The following is an 18,943-nucleotide window of genomic DNA, read 5'->3' as shown; positions in this document are numbered from 1 at the left end:
CTAGACAAAGCTATGGTTTTTCCAGTAGTCATGTATGGATATGAGAGTTGGACTATAAAGAAAGCTGAGTGCTGAAGAATTGATGCTTTTGAACTGTGGTGTTGGAAAGATTCTTGAGAAGCCCTTGGACAGGAAGGAGACCAAACCAGTCCATCCTAAAGGAAATCCGTTTTGAATATTCATTGGAAGGACTGATGCTGAAGCTGAAACTCCAATAGTTTGGCCACCTGATGCAAAGAACTGACTTATTTGAAAAGACCCTGATTCTGCGAAATATTGAAGGCACGAACAGAATGGGATGAGATAGTTGAATGGCATCATGAACTCAATAGGCATGAGTTTGAGCAAGCTCTGGGAGATGGTGAAGTACAGGGAAGCCTGGTGTGTTACCGTCCGTGGTGCTCCAAAGAGTCGGACATGACTGAGAGACTGAACTGAACAAGATCAGAGTAGTGTGCTATAGAATGTAGAGAAAATGACTTTAATTTGAAAAAATCTAAAGAGTAGATATTAGTATATGATATTCTTCCCTGTAACAACTAAGTAGAACTGAGTATAATTTTGAAAGCACTTCTTCATTCTCAAGATATTCTACCTAGATTAAAAAATATTCCTAGAGAAAAAAAGTTGATTGACTAGATGGGTTTTTACTTAGGGTTTTCAAAAAGTAGTTATGTTTCCAGTATAGGACTAGCTATTTCTGTGATAGTCATTTGCCAATGAGTTACACTGCATTCTATGAAAACTCTATTTTACAATGGTGAGACAATGCATTCAAAATAATAGAATATTTATATATCTATTGATTATAGAAAGGAGATTTTTCTTGTTTAGTCTCCAAGTCTTATCTGACTCTTTTGTGGCCTCAAGGACTATGGCCCAGCTAGCTCCTCTGTCCATAGAAAGGAAGACACTCACTTAATTCTGGCTGCAACCTACTTTGTAGGCATACATTTCAAAAAGGGTAGCAAGTGTTGGGTAGGCCAGGATATACCTTTAATTGGTATTAAGATTGGAGCTTGATTGACTGTAGGTACACATACCAAATGACTTTGAGAATAAAATTCTGATAGCAGAACTTCAGTCATCTGAGATCTGAATGTACTGCAGTTTCGGGAGGACGGATGTGAATCAGGTCAAAAACCTTCTCTTTTTAGGAACATCTTATAAACCTGATTCCTATTTGGAAATTACTTGTAGTAAATAAATGTAGTGTACATAAAGTATCCTAACAGCCCTTTAATGATTTCTGCAAAAAAAACAAAAATTTATTTGCAGATTTTTTAAAGAGAGACCACCAATCTGCTTTAAGGTTTTCAAATGGAGGTGGAGCGGAAGCATAACAGATAATATAGAGGAGACGATTTTCATTACTCTTGCAATGCTAGAGTTCCTTTTAAGAAACAGTTAACAAATACTCTATTGAATTGCATTGTGCCTGAAATGCTTTCCCCATTTAACTTTACTTCTCTAAAATGAATTTATAGAATCTGGGAACAAGGAAATGAAGATTTTAAAAGATTCTTGGTAATTTATAATACAATCACTTTCCATGGTATCTGTATATTGGAAGTGATCTTTTAAAACAGTTTTTCATTCTTGTTTAATGCAAGGAGAATTGTTAAATAATCATAGTACACTTATATTGGGTCATTATTCACCTTTTAATATGACATTTGTGATAAATTTCCACTAACCCCCAAATTACATTTAAAGTATTTTAGAATGACTAAGTGATAACAAAACAATTATAATATTATTTGAAAGATCAAAATCTAAACCAAGATAACCTAGACAGAATTGAAAGACTGAAAAGAAATATCAAAACATTAATGGATATCTTAGATACTTTTTTCCTACATTTCTGAATTACCCAAATTCTAAAATAAAAATGCAAAAGGAAAAGTATAATGAAAAAGAGAAAGACACTGAAGTAGGTGTCAAATTATATTAGAAAGATTAACTCAGAGTAAAATATGCTAAAACAATTTAAACATTACAGTGGTTGTCTCATGTGTCTAGATACTAAACATTAAGGCTGAGTTGTACTGGTGCATCTTGTCTAGTTATCCATAGGAAGCTACTATTTCTGGTAGGCCTGGAGCATTTATGATCCCTACTCTCTAAATCTTGCAGGTTAACAGTGTTATATTTGGAGTGAACCAAGATAAAGAATTTGAGTTCTTAGTCATATTAATATAATCTCAAAAGAGATTTCCGATCCATGGTCCCTAGAATAGAATTGTCACTAGATGATAATATTCTTATTTGTTGAGGCTTTGAACTGACCTAAATCCTGGCTGTCCTCTAATCCTTCTCAACCAACACCCAGTCTTTTAGAGTAATCAGTCTGTGGTTCGATGCTGTGAGGTTTCTTTCAGGCACTCTTTTACTGTTGTAACATACCTAAAGAAAAGTCTGTGACTTTTTTATTCAAAACAGAAGTTAAGCTCTCTAATTATCTAGAAAGATCCCTAACTTTCTAGAATTTTTTTTCACTTTTATTGACTTGCTTACTTGAAGGTCTAATATTTAAAGTTCTAAGATTTTTCATTGAAAAGCAGATGCCATCTATACTCTAAATTCTCACTAGAGGATATAATTCTGTTATCCTCTCCAGTTCTTCTAAATAGATCAATTAAGGCAATTGATATTGTGAAAAAATAAGTAGAGTTACCAACTTTTATGCTGTAGGTTTTATAAACTCTGATCTTCAATTAACATACCACATGGAAAGGTGTATTATTTTAGCTCACAAAGAGAAGAGTAATTGACAACATGTGAGGTCCTATTCTGTATTTGGCACTTCAAATAATTTTTAATATTTATTTTTCAGAATAATTCAAAGTTATCCATATTTTAACATTGAAGAAATTAATTTGATATTTCAAAATTCAAGTACAATTTCAATGTCTTATAGTTGGTAAATACCAGAATTATTTTTTGAACCCTTATCTTTATTTTTTATATAGGTATTTAATTTACTTTATATGAAAAAAATTTTTCAGACTACTATTTTTGTGCTGTTTTTCAAGGTAGAAAGTGTTCCATTTATGCAGTTTTTTCCATACAAAATGAACCAGGAACCCAACATCAAAATGCAGTTTTAATTAATTTTAAATCTGTATCTTTATGGTCCCCAAACCCCTATTTTTATTGCTATGTCAAAATGCTTACATAAGTATGAATTTTTTTTAAAAAAGCACAATTTAAAATGATGCACTCAAGTTTTTTCAAGGACCCATATGATAAATACACACATAAAATGTATATTTGCCTCTGAAAACATTGAAGACATTCATCATCTTCCACTTATGAAGACATTATTCTAATAATGAATTCATATGAAAAAATATTGAAAATTTCTCTCAGGTTTAGTGTAGAGAATTAAGGTCTCAGTAGCAGAATTTGATTAATTATATAAATGAAAACTCAAAAACTTTTAAACTTTTTTTTTGTTTGGTTTGGCCTTCTGAGGATCAGACTAACTCTCATGATTATTTCTTCTCTTTGTTACTTTTTTTTTTTTTTGGTTTCTAATCCTGTTTTTATTACAAACATCTTTAATTACCTGTATCCTCAAGCTCTTATTGAACATAGTTTATGTGTGAATAATATATAAATCACGAGGCGTTCTTTTTCCAGATACTTTTTACTTAAAATTTTAGTGAACTCAATACTTCTCAGTACTCAAATGACATAGCCCCTGAAAGCAAAAGTGTTAATTGCTCAGTCCTATCTGATTTTGCAGCCCCACGAACTGTAGCCCACCAAGCGCCTCTGTCCATGGGATTCTCCAAGCAAGAATACTGCAGGGACCATTTCCTTCTCTAAGAGATCTTCCCAACCTAGGGATTGAACCTGGGTCTCCTGCATTGCAGGCAGATTCTTTACCACCTGAGCCATCAGGGAAGCCTAAGTCTATTATTTATGAGGCTCTTTTGCATTGCAAACTACTTTCTTTTCCTCACAGTCTCTCCCATGGAAAAATTTGAGATTAAAAAAATTTAGTTGTATCCCGGTCTTGGAGATGATGCCTGGTGGGTTTTTATATTTTTTTCCTTTCACATAAATAAATATATACATATTTTCTAAACCTCTGAGCAATGGTCACCTCAGCTCAATATTTGTATATTTATTGATGGGATGTTTCTCTTTTGAAAAATTTAAATAAAACTTCTGTCTTTGTCTTACCTTCTGACTGGGTTTTAGTCATTCATACCATTCCATTGTATGAACTGAAAGAATTCTCATTTTTGAATTTCATTTGCATTTTATTAATAAGGCCAGAAGATGCTAAACTTCAGTTGCTCCTTCCTAAAAAGAAATGGGAAAAAGAGCAGCCATGATTAGGCAACCTGTCTGTGCATGAATAATCTTAAGAGGCATGAAGGAAATGAAACAAGTTAAAAAGAAGATGTGATGCAACTCTAGTTTCCCATGATTTGTCTTAAAGTTGACACTTACTCAAGAGACTCAGCTTCTTTTGAAAGCTAATTTAGCGCTCATTTTTATAAACTTCTTTAGTTCCCTTTTCTCCACACCCTCTCCAGCATTTATTGCTTGTAGACTTTTGGATCGCAGCCATTCTGACTGGCGTGAAATGGTACCTCATAGTGGTTTTGATTTGCATTTCTCTGATAATGAGTGATGGTGAGCATCTTTTCATGTGTTTGTTAGCCATCTGTATGTCTTCTTTGGAGAAATGTCTATTTAGTTCTTTGGCCCATTTTTTGATTGGGTCATTTATTTTTCTGGAGTTGAGCTGTAGGAGTTGCTTGTATATTTTTGAGATTAGTTGTTTGTCAGTTGCTTCATTTGCTATTATTTTCTCCCATTCTGAAGGCTGCCTTTTCACGTTGCTAATAGTTTCCTTTGTTGTGCAGAAGCTTTTAAGTTTAATTAGGTCCCATTTGTTTATTTTTGCTTGTATTTCCAATATTCTGGGAGGTGGGTCATAGAGGATCCTGCTGTGATGTATGTCGGAGAGTGTTTTGCCTATATTCTCCTCTAGGAGTTTTATAGTTTCTGGTCTTACTTTGAGATCTTTAATCCATTTTGAGTTTATTTTTGTGTATGGTGTTAGAAAGTGTTCTAGTTTCATTCTTTTATAAGTGGTTGATCAGTTTTCCCAGCACCACTTGTTAAAGAGATTGTCTTTAATCCATTGTATATTCTTGCCTCCTTTGTCAAAGATAAGGTGTCCATATGTGTGTGGATTTATCTTTGGGCTTTCTATTTTGTTCCATTGATCAATATTTCTGTCTTTGTGTCAGTACCATACTGTCTTGATAACTGTGGCTTTGTAGTTGAGCCTGAAGTCAGGTAGGTTGATTCCTCCAGTTCCATTCTTCTTTCTCAAGATAGCTTTGGCTATTCGAGGTTTTTTTGTATTTCCATACAAATTGTGAGATTATTTGTTCTAGCTCTGTGAAGAATACCGTTGGTAGCTTGATAGGGATTGCATTGAATCTATAAATTGCTTTGGGTAGTATACAAACAAAAGCCCAGGTCCAGACGGCTTCACAGCTGAATTCTACCAAAAATTTAGAGAAGAGCTAACACCTATCCTGCTCAAACTCTTCCAGAAAATTGCAGAGGAAGGTAAACTTCCAAACTCATTCTATGAGGCCACCATCACCCTAATACCAAAACCTGACAAAGATCCCACAAAAAAAGAAAACTACAGGCCAATATCACTGATGAACATAGATGCAAAAATCCTTAACAAAATTCTAGCAATCAGAATCCAATAACACATTAAAAAGATCATACACCATGACCAAGTGGGCTTTATCCCAGGGATGCAAGGATTCTTCAATATCCGCAAATCAATCAATGTAATACACCACATTAACAAATTGAAAAACAAAAAACATATGATTATCTCAATAGATGCAGAGAAAGCCTTTGACAAAATTCAACATCCATTTATGATAAGAACTCTTCGGAAAGCAGGAATAGAAGGAACATACCTCAACATAATAAAAGCTATATATGACAAACCCACAGCAAACATTATCCTCAATGGTGAAAAGTTGAAAGCATTTCCTCTAAAGTCAGGAACAAGACAAGGGTGCCCACTTTCACCATTACTATTCAACATAGTTTTGGAAGTTTTGGTCACAGCAATCAGAGCAGAAAAAGAAATAAAAGGAATCCAAATTGGAAAAGAAGAAGTAAAACTCTCACTATTTGCAGATGACACGATCCTTTACATAGAAAACCCTAAAGACTCCACCAGAAAATTACTAGAACTAATCAATGATTATAGTAAAGTTTCAGGATATAAAATCAACACATAGAAATCCCTTGCATTCCTATACACTAATAATGAGAAAAGGGAAAGAGAAATTAAGGAAACAATTCCATTCACCATTGCAACAGAAAGAATAAAATACTTAGGAATATATCTAACTAAAGAAACTAAAGACCTATATATAGAAAACTATAAAACACTGGTGAAAGAAATCAAAGAGGACACTAATAGATGGAGAAATATACCAGGCTACACTTTTGTTGTTCCTTCAGCCATTCCCCATGTGTTTTGTTAAAATATTTAAGAACATACATTGCCAAAGAGAATATTTTAGGATTGTCAGATTCTTTGTGATACAAAAAGACTTTGGCTCCGCAAGATATTTCTGGTATTGATTTTGCTAATTCTACAGGAACAAAGTGTTCTCTGTCATTTGGAGGCAGAAGAGTGTGATGGTTGAGAACATTAGATTCTGAAGTTAGCCCAGTTTTGTCAAGCACTACCTCTATGACCTCAGTGGGGTCCTGAAACTCTCTAAGCCTTGGTTTCCGTGTCTGTAAAATGAGGAACTTAAGAATACCCAATATTGTTTTGAGAATTAATGAGGCAATACATATGAAGAATTTAATGTAGTTTTGAATGCATAGTAATTATCAATAATGGTGCTTACTAATCTAATTACACTGATGATTTAAGATACACACCTTACCTTGCAGTTATAAAAAGAGATGGCTTTAGAATTGGATACTCTGAATTCCAATTTCCTGACTTTGTTGGTTGGTGATCTTGGGGAAGATCAACTGAGTATTATATCTACCTTGTAGTGTTGGTATATGATACAGTACTTATGTTTCTTGGTATTTAATAGGCACTCCATAAAAGACAGTTAACATTATTATATTTGATTACAGGTCAGTTAGTTTGAGCAGAGAAGGCGATGGCACCCCACTCCAGTATTCTTGCCTGGAAAATCCCATGGACGGAGAAGCCTGGTAGGCTGCAGTCCATGGGGTCGCAAAGAGTCAGACAGGACTGAGAGACTTCACTTTCACTTTCATGCATTGGAGAAGGAAATGGCAACCCACTCCAGTGTTCTTGCCTGGAGAATCCCAGGGATGGGGGAGTCTGGTGGGCTGCTGTCTATGGGGTCGCACAGAGTCAGACACGACTGAATCGACTTAGCAGCAGCAGCAGCAGCAGCAACAGCATACCTTAATAGCACACCAAGTTATCATTTTTTGTTGCAGCATTAGGTAAGTGTAAGCTTCCTAATGGGAGGGACTGGCAATCGGAAAAACTGGGTCTTGCCCTGATGAGCAGGGCCTTACTCAATAAAACTTTAATCCAATTATTTGCTGATGAGTGGCATTGCATTCCCTCCCTGGTAGTTATTTGGCCTAAGGCCAACTTCAAGGCCAGATTCCCTGGAGATTCCTGAGATGGGAATGTGAGTTCTAATTTCTGGAGCTGAAAATCACGAATAGAACATGCAAACACTCACAATTGCATGCAAGTGAATAGGATTTATTTTAAAAGAGGAAAAAGTACAAAGCTCTCAGCACAGACACTCAGTCAGTTCAGTTCAGTTGCTCAGTCATGTCCAACTCTTTGCAACCCCATAGAATGCAGCATGTTGGGCTTCCCTGTCCATCACCAAGTCTTGGAGCTTGTTCAGACTCACGTCCTTTGAGTCAGTGATGCCATCCAACCATCTCATCCTCTGCTGTCCCCTTCTCCTCCTGCCCTCAATCTTTCCCAGCATCAGGGTCTTTTCCAAGGAATCAGTTCTTTACATCAGGTGGTCAAAGTGTTGGAGTTTCAGCTTCAGCCTCAGTCCTTCCAATGAATATTCATGACTGATTTGCTTTAGGATTGACTGTGGCTTGATCTCTTTGCATAGACAGCATAAACACTGAGAGGGGTACATAGTCCCCCAGAAAGACAGGACTTACTGGCACTGATCTGTGCATTTTTGGTTGTCTCCTGTCCTTAAAATATGTCATTTCTAACCAATCAGTTTAAAGATCACATTTTAACTTAACATCTTTATGGCCCTTGGATAGCAAGAAGATCAAACCAATCTATCTAAAAGGAAATCAGTCCTGAATACTCATTGGAAGGATGGATGCTGAAGCTGAAGCTCCAATACTTTGGCCACCTGATGCGAAGAACTGACTCATTGGAAAATACCCTGATGCTAGGGAAGATTGAAAGCAGTAGGAGAAGGGGATGACAGAGAATGAGATGGTTGGATGGCATCACCAACTCAATGGAGTTTGAGCAAGCTCCAGGAGTTGGTGATGGACAAGGAAGCCTGGCATACTGCAGTCCATGATGTGGCAAAGAGTCACTACTGAGCAACTGAACTGAATGGTTTATATTGATCCTTAGATTAAGTTGCCACCCTTTATCGTGCCCCCTGGCCGTTTAAAAGTAGACCAGATGTAAGGGCTAAAGATGAATGGATCACCAGTTGTTTTTCCCTCAAGCTTTTGGAACAGATGTTAATTACTGATCTTTCCTGGATCTGAGTCGATGGTAATTTATCAGACAAAGGACACATTTCAGGAATTCGGGACAAAAGGTATAGTTTTAGGTTAATGGGGCGAGATGTTTATTGAAAACAGGACCAAGGTCTCAGAGTCCTACCCTGACTACCTAGGAATTTCTCCCTCATTCCCAGGCCCTTTGTTGGATCCTCAGGAGGGGAAGCCTGACGTGGGTTTCAGAACTTTCACAACAGTAGGAGAACTTATTGGGTATTATTGTTCTCCAGTTTGTGGGTCAGCCACCTGGCAGGAATGGGATTTGATTTTATCATGCTGCTACCATCTCGCTGCAGCTTTGTCTTTGTGCAGCTTCTTCTTGTCTTTGGATGTGGTGTACCTTTTTTGGTGGGTTCCAGAATCCTCCTCTGATGGTTGTTGAACAACTAGTTTAATGTTGGTGTTCTCTCAGGAGGAGATGAGTGCATGTCCTTCTATTCTGCCATCTTGAACCAGAAGTCTCAATTTATTTTCATCTTTGTTCTTTACATCTCTATGTGTGTATTGCCTAAGGATATACTTTCTTTCCTTGCCTTACTTTCTCTTCCTTCCTTTTTTTCTTTCTTTACTTTTTTTAAATTTTTCTTTTAAAGTATGTCTCAGTTTTAGAAATTTATAATATGTTTATTCAAAAAGTCAGCATTTATATAAGCTAAATATATAAAGTGAATGCCTATAAAATCTATAGTTTCTAAAAAATGTATAAAGAAATTGTGTACTGTAATAACCATTTATACTTCAAAAATGGTGTAGGTGTGTTTGTGTGTTAATATGAGTATGTGTGTAAGAGAGAGCCGGGGGAGAGATAGACAGAGATAGAGAGAGAGAGAGACAGAGAGAGAATTCAACTGGGGAAACTTTGATAACATTGCACAAGACTCCTCCTGATGCTGTGTGAAGAAGAGTAATAGGCTTCCTGTAATTAGGTCTTCAGGGCTTTATTTCTGGAGTCTCATAAGTTTTTACATATTTCATCTATGAAGCAATTGAAAATTTTGCACAGAGGTTTAGAAACATCCTTTAGAACATTTAAATTGTGTCCCAAAGCCTGAAGCATGTTCTTTAGGTATTTGTGGGTCTCCACAATGGGGTCGTATTTCAGCCTGGGCTTCAGGGGCAAGTTGTCCTATTCCTAAAATTTATTACTAAATATTAATTTTCTTTCTATTTTGAACTAGAGGAATCTAACAATTCTTTATTTGACCTAGAGGAATTTATCCTAATTATCATACCTGCAACCTGCATACTTCTATAGATGTCAACAAATGAGTGAATTTCCATGGCAAAATGATTACTCATCAGCAGCTGCCTATTTAGAGGTTCATGAAATGAGGAGTCATGAAAACTGGCTACATGTAAAAAAGAAAGATAAAAATATTTATTGTTGCTCCAACCTAGAAAGAGGGTCAGAACCTGGTTTGAAGGTAAGTTATTGTAAAGACAAGAACCAAATCTTATCAACCACAAGCAAGAGTTAGACTGATGGGTTAAATGTGTCAAGTTTGAAATTCAGATGCTTTTCTCACTGAAGAGAGACTAAATATTGGAAATGGAATTTAAGGGTCTAGTCACTGAGAGGTAGTAGGGAAAAATAAAGACTTTTGAGATCACAAGAGCAGTTTAACATGTAAAGGCTTTGAGCAAGGAACAGAATGGAATTTCAGTAGTTATGAATTCCTTTGTGTCAGTGTGTAGCTTTTTAGAGTAGCACACAGTATTTGAACACTCTGTTATCATTTTTAGCTCATTAAGTCTCACTACACAGTAGAGAGGGAACTCTGTGTTCTGTAGCATGAAATTCATAACAAACAAGACTTTCCTGGTCCCCTAGCAGCAACTCTGCTTCATTTGGCTCAATCAACTGAGAGCAAGATGAACTACATGCCACATATTGTGCTAGGGACTCTTTGTGCAGGGAAAACATGTGAAGAGGAGAACTATGACCAATTTGCCTTAAAGACACCTCATATGTGAAACAGATGATTTACCAAAGCAGTGAATAGCCAGAAAGAGACCTGACTGAGCATTATCCTAGTGTGTTTGCATACACTATTGGTGACTGTTTTGAATATTTGTTTTTCTATTATAATTGTAAAAATGAATGACTTTTCTATTTTTTTTTAATGTTATAGGCTTGCTAAAAATGTTAACACAGTCTCAGTAAAGAAAAAAAAAATCAGCCATCTTTTTAAGACAAGGAACATACTAATGCCTCCCTAAAATCCTATTTTTTTATGGAGTGAATTGAACCTTATGAGTGATTTTTCCTATTTGCCACTCAATTTGCTGACATCCAAAGGATCAGAGTGTGATAAAGGACTGGAGTGTTATATACTGTGATGAAGTGTATTAGGATTTTATGGTAAGATGAACAGAATACCATTTGCCAGAACACTGTGTGCGACGTGATTAAACTCTTCAGCTGTATATACCTGGCCATGGAAAAGACAATGACTGGTTCAAAGATGTAAAAAGTTTCTAACAAAAGGAAGAACCGTGATAGAGTGGCTTAAGGAAACTACTAATAGTGGAAACCATTACTGTGGTAATTGTATAATATATTCTATCTCATTTAATCTTATCAACAAATATATGGTACAGGTGCTGTCTTTATCTTCATGCTATAGCTGGGGAAGGTGATGATCAGAAATATGCCCAGGCTACCCTGCTTAGTAAGGGGCAGAGATACCATTTAAACTAAGCCTACCTCCAAGGCCTGTGTTCCTAACAATATTATGGAATAAGTTTGGTAGAATATCATGTAGCATGGAGGCAGCTCATGGAACAAGGGTTTTTGTAGAGATGACTTTTACAGGTGTAGGTATAAACTCCATTATTCAATGAACTTCACATGTTATCTAATGCCCTTTGGTGTCTCAAGTAGTTTACACAGTAACCCAGAAAATCTGAAAAATTCTAACAAATTCAAATTTTATAAAAAGCTACAAAATGTTAAAAGCTGGGGATAGGAGATGTGTTTAGAATGGAGAAATGAAGTTGAGTTTGGAGTGATGTTTAGGTGACTAATTATGTCCGGAAATTGGGAAGATAGACCTAAGATTCAGAGCAAGTATCTTTTAATGATAGGTGGACAAATAATTCCCAAAGAGGGATGGCTCTTTGGACTTGTGAATGAAACAAGAATAATAGCTAACATTTATTGAGCTGTAATTTTGTTCCAGGAATCTTACTAGCTCCTAAACGTAGTAGCACATTTAATGGAAAGGAAATGACTGGGGTAGAAGTATAGATTCTAAACCAGATCAGAGGATAGCTTGCAGTTTGATGGAGGGTCAGGAGATCCATATGGGCCTGAAATCCTAATGATACTTCTGAAAGTATCTTGGATATTAAATTATGACTATATTTAAAGGACTTGTTAGTGTGTGTTAGTCGCTCAGTCGTCCCCGACTAGCTATCCATGGACTGCAGCCCACCAGGCTCCTCTGTCTGTGAGATTTTCCAGGCAAGGATACTGGAGTGGGTTGCCATTTCCCTCTCCAGGGGACCTTCCCAACCCAGGGATCGAACCCGGATCTCCTGTACTACAGGCAGTCTTTACCGACTGAGCTACAAGGGAAGCAAAGGACTTATTAGTCTTTAGCAATTCCCATTTAAGGTGTGATACTGAATAACAACAATTTTTAACTGTATGTAGTTGTGTCCCATGGCAGTGAATAGTTTGATGTAGTGTGCCATCAGAAAAGTGAAAGGAGAAAGGTTATACATCTTAAAGACAAGAACTCTTTAGCTTAAACGTAATTTATTTTATGGTAGGTATTATAGTCACAAGATTCAAAATGTTTAAAAGGTACTGAATAACATACAGTAAACAGCCTCCCTTCCATTTCTGTTAGTGAACTATTCATTTCCTTTCCTAAAGATAACAAGTTATTCCTGTTTATTTTTCTATAGGTATTCTACATAGGAGCAAAAAATTGTTGGGGTGTGTGTGTGCATGCACGCACGTGCGTGTGTGTGTGTGTACAGACACATATAGTGACTCAGACGGTAAAGATTCTGCCTGCAGTGCGGGAGACCCGGGCTCAATCCTTGGGTCAAGAACATCCCCTGGAGAAGGGAATGGTAACCCACTCCAGTATTCTTGTCTGGAAAATCCCATGGACAGAGGAGTCTGGCAGGCCCCAATCCATGGGGTCACAAAGAGTCAGATACAACTGAGCTACTAACACACACACACACACGTGTGTGCGCGCATGTGTGTGTGTGTGTACACAGGCATATATGTAAAATATTTATACACAAAGGTTACTGTGCCTTATATACTGTTCTGAACATTCGTATTGCTGTCTAGTCATTAAACCCTGTCCTACTCTTCGGCAACTCCGTGGACCAGAGCCCACCAGGCTCCTCTGTCCTTGGGATTTCCCAGGCAAGAATACTGGAGTGGGTTGCCATTTCCTTCTCCAGGGGTTCTTGTTGACTACCATTGAGCCACCAGGGAAGTCAATTCTGAATATTACCTTTACACTTAATAGTTCTTGACGATCTTTCCATGTCAATGCACAAAGAGTCTCTTAATCTTTTTGACAGCAGATCGGTATTTCATTATTTCTATGTCCCCTTCTCATAGAAATTTAAATTGCTTCCACATCTGCTATTACAAATGGTACTTTAATGAATCAGTTTTTAAATAAATTACTTTACACATGCACAGGCATAATTGTGTGGGAATTACCTAGTGGTAAATTCTGTGGTCAAAGGTTATACGCATGACTTTATGATTCTGTTTAACACTGCCAATTTGTCCTCCACAGAGGATGCACCAATTTATGTGTTCACTGAGAATGTATAAGAGTGCCTGTCTCCTTACCTTTAGAAGGCAAGGTCATTAGAAATGAAACCATGGCTCATCCCGTAAGACATCAGTGCAGTGCTACCTAGAGGATAAGTCACAATGAGTGATATTAGGAAATTTCTCTGAGCAGAAGTTCCTTAGTAATTTGGTCACTAAGCTTCTTAAACATTCCTTTCAATATATATATGTATGTGTGTGTATATTTTATATATATATATAAACATATAAAGTACCAAATAGAGTAGCAACATGTCAATTAGCAATAATAGCCTCAATTCATGTATCCATTTGTGTGTTTCTAGCTAATATATATTTTGATCTTCAAATTAATCTAAATTTGATTCTCCTAATTTATCTTCGTCAGAGAAGGCAATGGCACCCCACTCCAGTACTCTTGCCTAGAAAATCCCATGGATGGAGGAGCCTGGTAGGCTGCAGTCCATGGGGTCACTAGGTCGAACACGACTGAGAGACTTCCCTTTCACTTTTCGCTTTCATGTTTTGGAGAAGGAAATGGCAACCCACTCCAGTGTTCTTGCCTGGAGAATCCCAGGGATGGGGGAGTCTGGTGGGCTGCTGTCTATGGGGTCACACAGAGTTGGACACGACTGAAGTGACTTAGCAATTTATCTTGGTAGCATCTTGGAATTGTGGAGTAGGGATAGAAATGGAGGGATAAAACTATTGTAGTTCTATTTTCATTTTGTGTTTGAGGGATAGTTTAGGAGCTTGGGAGCATTCTAGTTGAAAAAGTTCATTTGGATTTATCTGTAAGGTGGTGCAGAAATACCTGCATGAACCTTTTGGCTAATGCAATAGTTAGTTTTTACAAACAAATGTTTGCTCTGTATGTCAGATTGTGAAAGTAGAGAAAGAACGTAACTCACCACTCATGGAACGGAAAAAATGAACAAAGTGTTCAAGTTAAGGCAAACAATTAGTGAATGACAATTTAATCAGCCAGCAGAAATAGAAAGTGGGAAATATAAGTAATGCAAAATAAGTATGTAATAAAAATAAAGTATATGGAAGGAAAGAAATGAAGTACATTTAAATTGTGTTCTAAAGGGAATTGAGTGAATATGGTCATAAAAAAGCAATGACTGTAAAAAGAATTAACAACTTACATCCAGATATATGTTGCACATATCTAGTGATCAGATATTTTTATACAATTATTATTATATTTAATTTATTTTATTATAATAAAAAATGTGACCTGTAAGTCTAAAGTTATATATTTTTGACAGCAAGTTACTTGATCTATGTTGAAAATGTCAACAAAAAATATGAATTCTCTATGGGAGAGATATTATGATTTATATATATATGCATAATACATGTATACACATAATCAGGACATTTATTGAATGCCCTATTCAAATCTTTGAGATAATTTTCTGTTATCTATATATAATCAGTTCTACATAAATAGTTATAATCAAGTTTTACTTGTGTATCTAGGATTATTTTTATATGCTTAGTTTCTGTGTTGTTTAGTGTACACCTGTTTATGGCTGATAACCTTCTTCATAAATTGTGAACGTTGTAATTAATTAATCTATTTTATCACATTTTATCCCTGGGTCAGGAAGATCCCCTGGAGTAGGAAATGGCAACCCACTCCAGTATTCTTGCCTAGAAAATCCCATGGACAGAGGAGCCTGGCAGTGCATAGGGTCGCAAAGGACTGGACACGACTGAGTACACACAACAAAGAGAGCTAAAGTTGGGCTTCCCAGGTGGTACCGGTGGTAAAGATCCTGCCTGCCAAGCACAGGAGATGTAAGAGATGCAGGTTTAATCCCTGGGCCAGAAAGAACCCCTGGAGAAAGAAATAGCAACCCACTCCAGTATTCTTGCTTGGATATCAATATCATAAACGTAGAATTTAAATTTAAAATACAAAATGTGATAAAAATTAATTGTAACATTCACAATGTATGAAGTTTATCAGCCATAAATAGGTATACACTAAACAACACAGTAACTAAGCATATAAAAATAATTCTAGATGTACAAGTAAAACTTGATTCAGTTCAGTTCAGTTCAGTAACTCAGTTATGTCTGACTCTTGGCTACCCAATGGACTGTAGCACGCCAGGATTCCCTGTCCATCACCAACTCCTGGAGCTTGCTCAAACTCATGTCCATCAAGTCAGTGAAATCATCCAACCATCATTATATAGAGTTAATTAAATATAGATAACAGAAAATAATCTCAAGGATTTGAATAGGGCATTTAATAAACCTGATTATGTGTATACATGTATTGTTGTGTGTGTATATACATATATATAAATAATATATCTTCCCCAAAGAGAATTCATATATTTTGTTGACATTTACAACATGGATCAAGTCAATGGAACCAAAAATATATACCTTTAGAATTAAAGGTCACATTTTTTATCATAATAAAATGAATTAGATAAAATAAAATGGAATAAAAGTATCTGATCACTAGGTATGCATATCTAGATTAAAGATTAAAGACAGAAGGAGAAAAAAATTATCTGGAAACCAGTAACAAGGAAATTTCAGATAGAAATCTAAGTCTATAGGAAAACAAAGTATTTTAAATGACTCAGAGCTAGAAAGAGGATAAAAATAAAATATTAAGAAATAGTTTTTCTTATTTCATGAAATTATAAAATGCCAAATAAGTGTAAATAAATTTACAAACACAAAAACCTACATTAATGAAACAAAGTGGAAAGGACAAATCTTTCCAAAAGCATTAAAAATTATTTTTGGAGAAAACTTGTAATAGGGGAAAACTATTGTGAAACTCATGAAAAGAGAAATCAGTTAAGAATAGCAATGAAAAAGTAGACAGAACTACTCATAAGGGGAGACTATAGAATTATACACTAATAGATATATTTTGTTCACAGAAATGAATAATTTCCCTCAAAATATAAAGAATTAAAGTGCTCTAAAATCACCATAATGAACTCTTCTTTCTGACTAATCCCCTATTTTGGTCTGACGTTTCTTTTGAAATATTAGTATTGTCTATTAGATTACAAGATATTCTAGACTGTGAGTCAAGTTCTCTGCAAAATGAGCAGTTAAGTTTGAACTCCACAGCCATATGGCTCGGATTCAAGTTCTGCCTCAACCACTTATTTAGCTATGACCTTGACCTTTTTTCTTCCTTTTTTATAATGAAAATGACAATGCTAATAATAGCAATAATTGCCTAATAGGGTTGCTTCTGAGACTAAATTAGGTAAAGTACAAATAAAATAATTAGTAGTCATCTGGTCCTTGACTGTATTCATTTATTCAACAAATATTTCTGAACCTCTTATCTCTGTGTCTGTTATATTGTAGATACAGGTACTGTAGAAGTAAACAAGAAAAAGTCCCTGCCTTAATAAATTTTTCATGCTAATAGACAAGTCAGATAATAAGCATAGCAGTATAACATGGAACAGTGACAAGATCATTAATCTATTGTGTGGGGGTTTGTTGTCGTTTAGCCACTAAGTTATGTCCAACTCTTTGTGACTCCATGGACTGTAGCCCACCAGGCTCTTCTGTCCATGCGATTTTCCAGGCGAGAACATTGGAGTGAATGGCCCTTTCCTTCTCTAGTGGTGGTTTGTAGCCAATAAAAACAGTTTACTTTTCAGTTACACATAATGCAATACTCATATTTGTTTTAAACCTTAGTTAACTTGTGGTGACAAATACGACCAAAAGCTCAGGCTTCAGCAAGGAAGAATTGGGTTTGAATCTTACCTCTGCTCTAAATTTACCTTTAATTAAGTTTACTTAATATTTTTGCTTTGATTTATTTATTGTAAAATGTGGATGATGACACCTCACTCCCAGAACCTTGATGAGATTCAATAAATTGCATGGCATATTGCTTGTAGCTTGAAAATATGTTCATTTCTCTTCCCTTCCCCCTCTCTATTCTATTTGGTCCACTTTATTTCTTTTCTTCTTTCTGTGGTCTATTCCATTTTATATTTTCTTTTCTTTCTATGAGTATATGGTACATTGGTACATAGATGAATATAATCATAGTAGAATACATATTTTAACATATTCTAATATATTACAGGTGAAAAAGAAACCATACAATGGAATGGGAAAACCAAACCATTCTGGTGGAATTTTTTCTGAAGGGGCTTTCTGGTTATCCAAGGCTTGAGCTACTCTTTTATGTGCTTGTCTTAATAATGTATGTGGTCATCCTTCTGGGGAATGGTACCCTTATTCTCATCAGCATCTTAGACTCCCACCTTCACACCCCTATGTACTTCTTCCTGGGGAACCTCTCCTTCCTGGACATCTGCTACACCACTGTCTCCATTCCCCCCATGCTGGTGAGCTTCCTCTCAGAAAAAAAGACCATCTCCTTCTCTGGCTGTGCTGTGCAAATGTTCCTTGGCTTGGCCATGGGGACAACAGAGTGTGTGCTCCTGGGCATGATGGCCTTTGACCGGTATGTGGCTATTTGCAACCCTCTGAGATATTCTGTCATCATGAGCAAGGGTTCCTATGTGCCTATGGCAGCTGGCTCCTGGATCATAGGAATTGTCAACTCTACAGTACAAACTGGGTGTGTAGTACAATTGCCCTTCTGCAGGAATAATGTCATCAATCATTTCACCTGTGAAATTCTGGCTGTCATGAAATTGGCCTGTGCTGATATCTCAGGTAACGAGTTCATCATGCTTGTGGCCACAACCTTATTCATAATGACACCATTATTGTTAATCATTATCTCTTACACATTAATTATTATCAGCATCCTCAGAATTCGCTCTTCTCAGGGGAGGAGCAAGTCTTCTCTACCTGCTCAGCCCACTTGACTGTGGTGATAATATTCTACGGAACCATTCTCTTCATGTACATGAAGCCCAAGTCTAAAGAGACACTTAATTCAGATGACATGGATGCTACTGACAAACTTGTATCTGTGTTCTATGGAGTGATGACTCCGATGATTAATCCTTTAATCTACAGTCTCAGGAACAAGGATGTGAAGGAAGCAGTAAAACACTTACTGAGAAGAAAAGTTTTTAATAAGTAAATGGAAAAGGGACAGGTAACTTTTATACTCACAATGTAGAAATCAATTAATCAATTTTGTTGGTTAGTTGCTGAGTCTTCTCCAACTTTTTTGCAACCCAGTGGACTGTAGCCCACCATGCTCCTCTGTCTATGGGATTTCCTAGGCAAGAATATGAATGGGTTGCCATTTTCTTCTCCAGGGGATCTTCCTGATCCGGGGATCAAACCCTCATATCCTGCATTGGCAGACGGATTCTTTACCACTGAGCCACCTGGAAGCCCCTC

At 36.4% G+C, this 18,943-nt stretch overlaps 1 pseudogene; it reads left to right on the top strand.

Moving 5' to 3' along the window:
- The first annotated feature begins 17,647 nt into the window (after positions 1 to 17,647).
- LOC133253450 (olfactory receptor 13C2-like) lies at positions 17,648 to 18,730 on the top strand (annotated as a pseudogene).
- The last annotated feature ends 213 nt before the right edge of the window (positions 18,731 to 18,943 follow it).

Source organism: Bos javanicus, chromosome 8 (genome assembly GCF_032452875.1).
Source record: "Bos javanicus breed banteng chromosome 8, ARS-OSU_banteng_1.0, whole genome shotgun sequence".
Taxonomy (NCBI): Eukaryota; Metazoa; Chordata; class Mammalia; order Artiodactyla; family Bovidae; genus Bos; species Bos javanicus.
The sequence above is the reverse complement of the archived record's forward strand: the minus strand, read 5'-3'. Positions and strand labels throughout refer to the sequence as shown.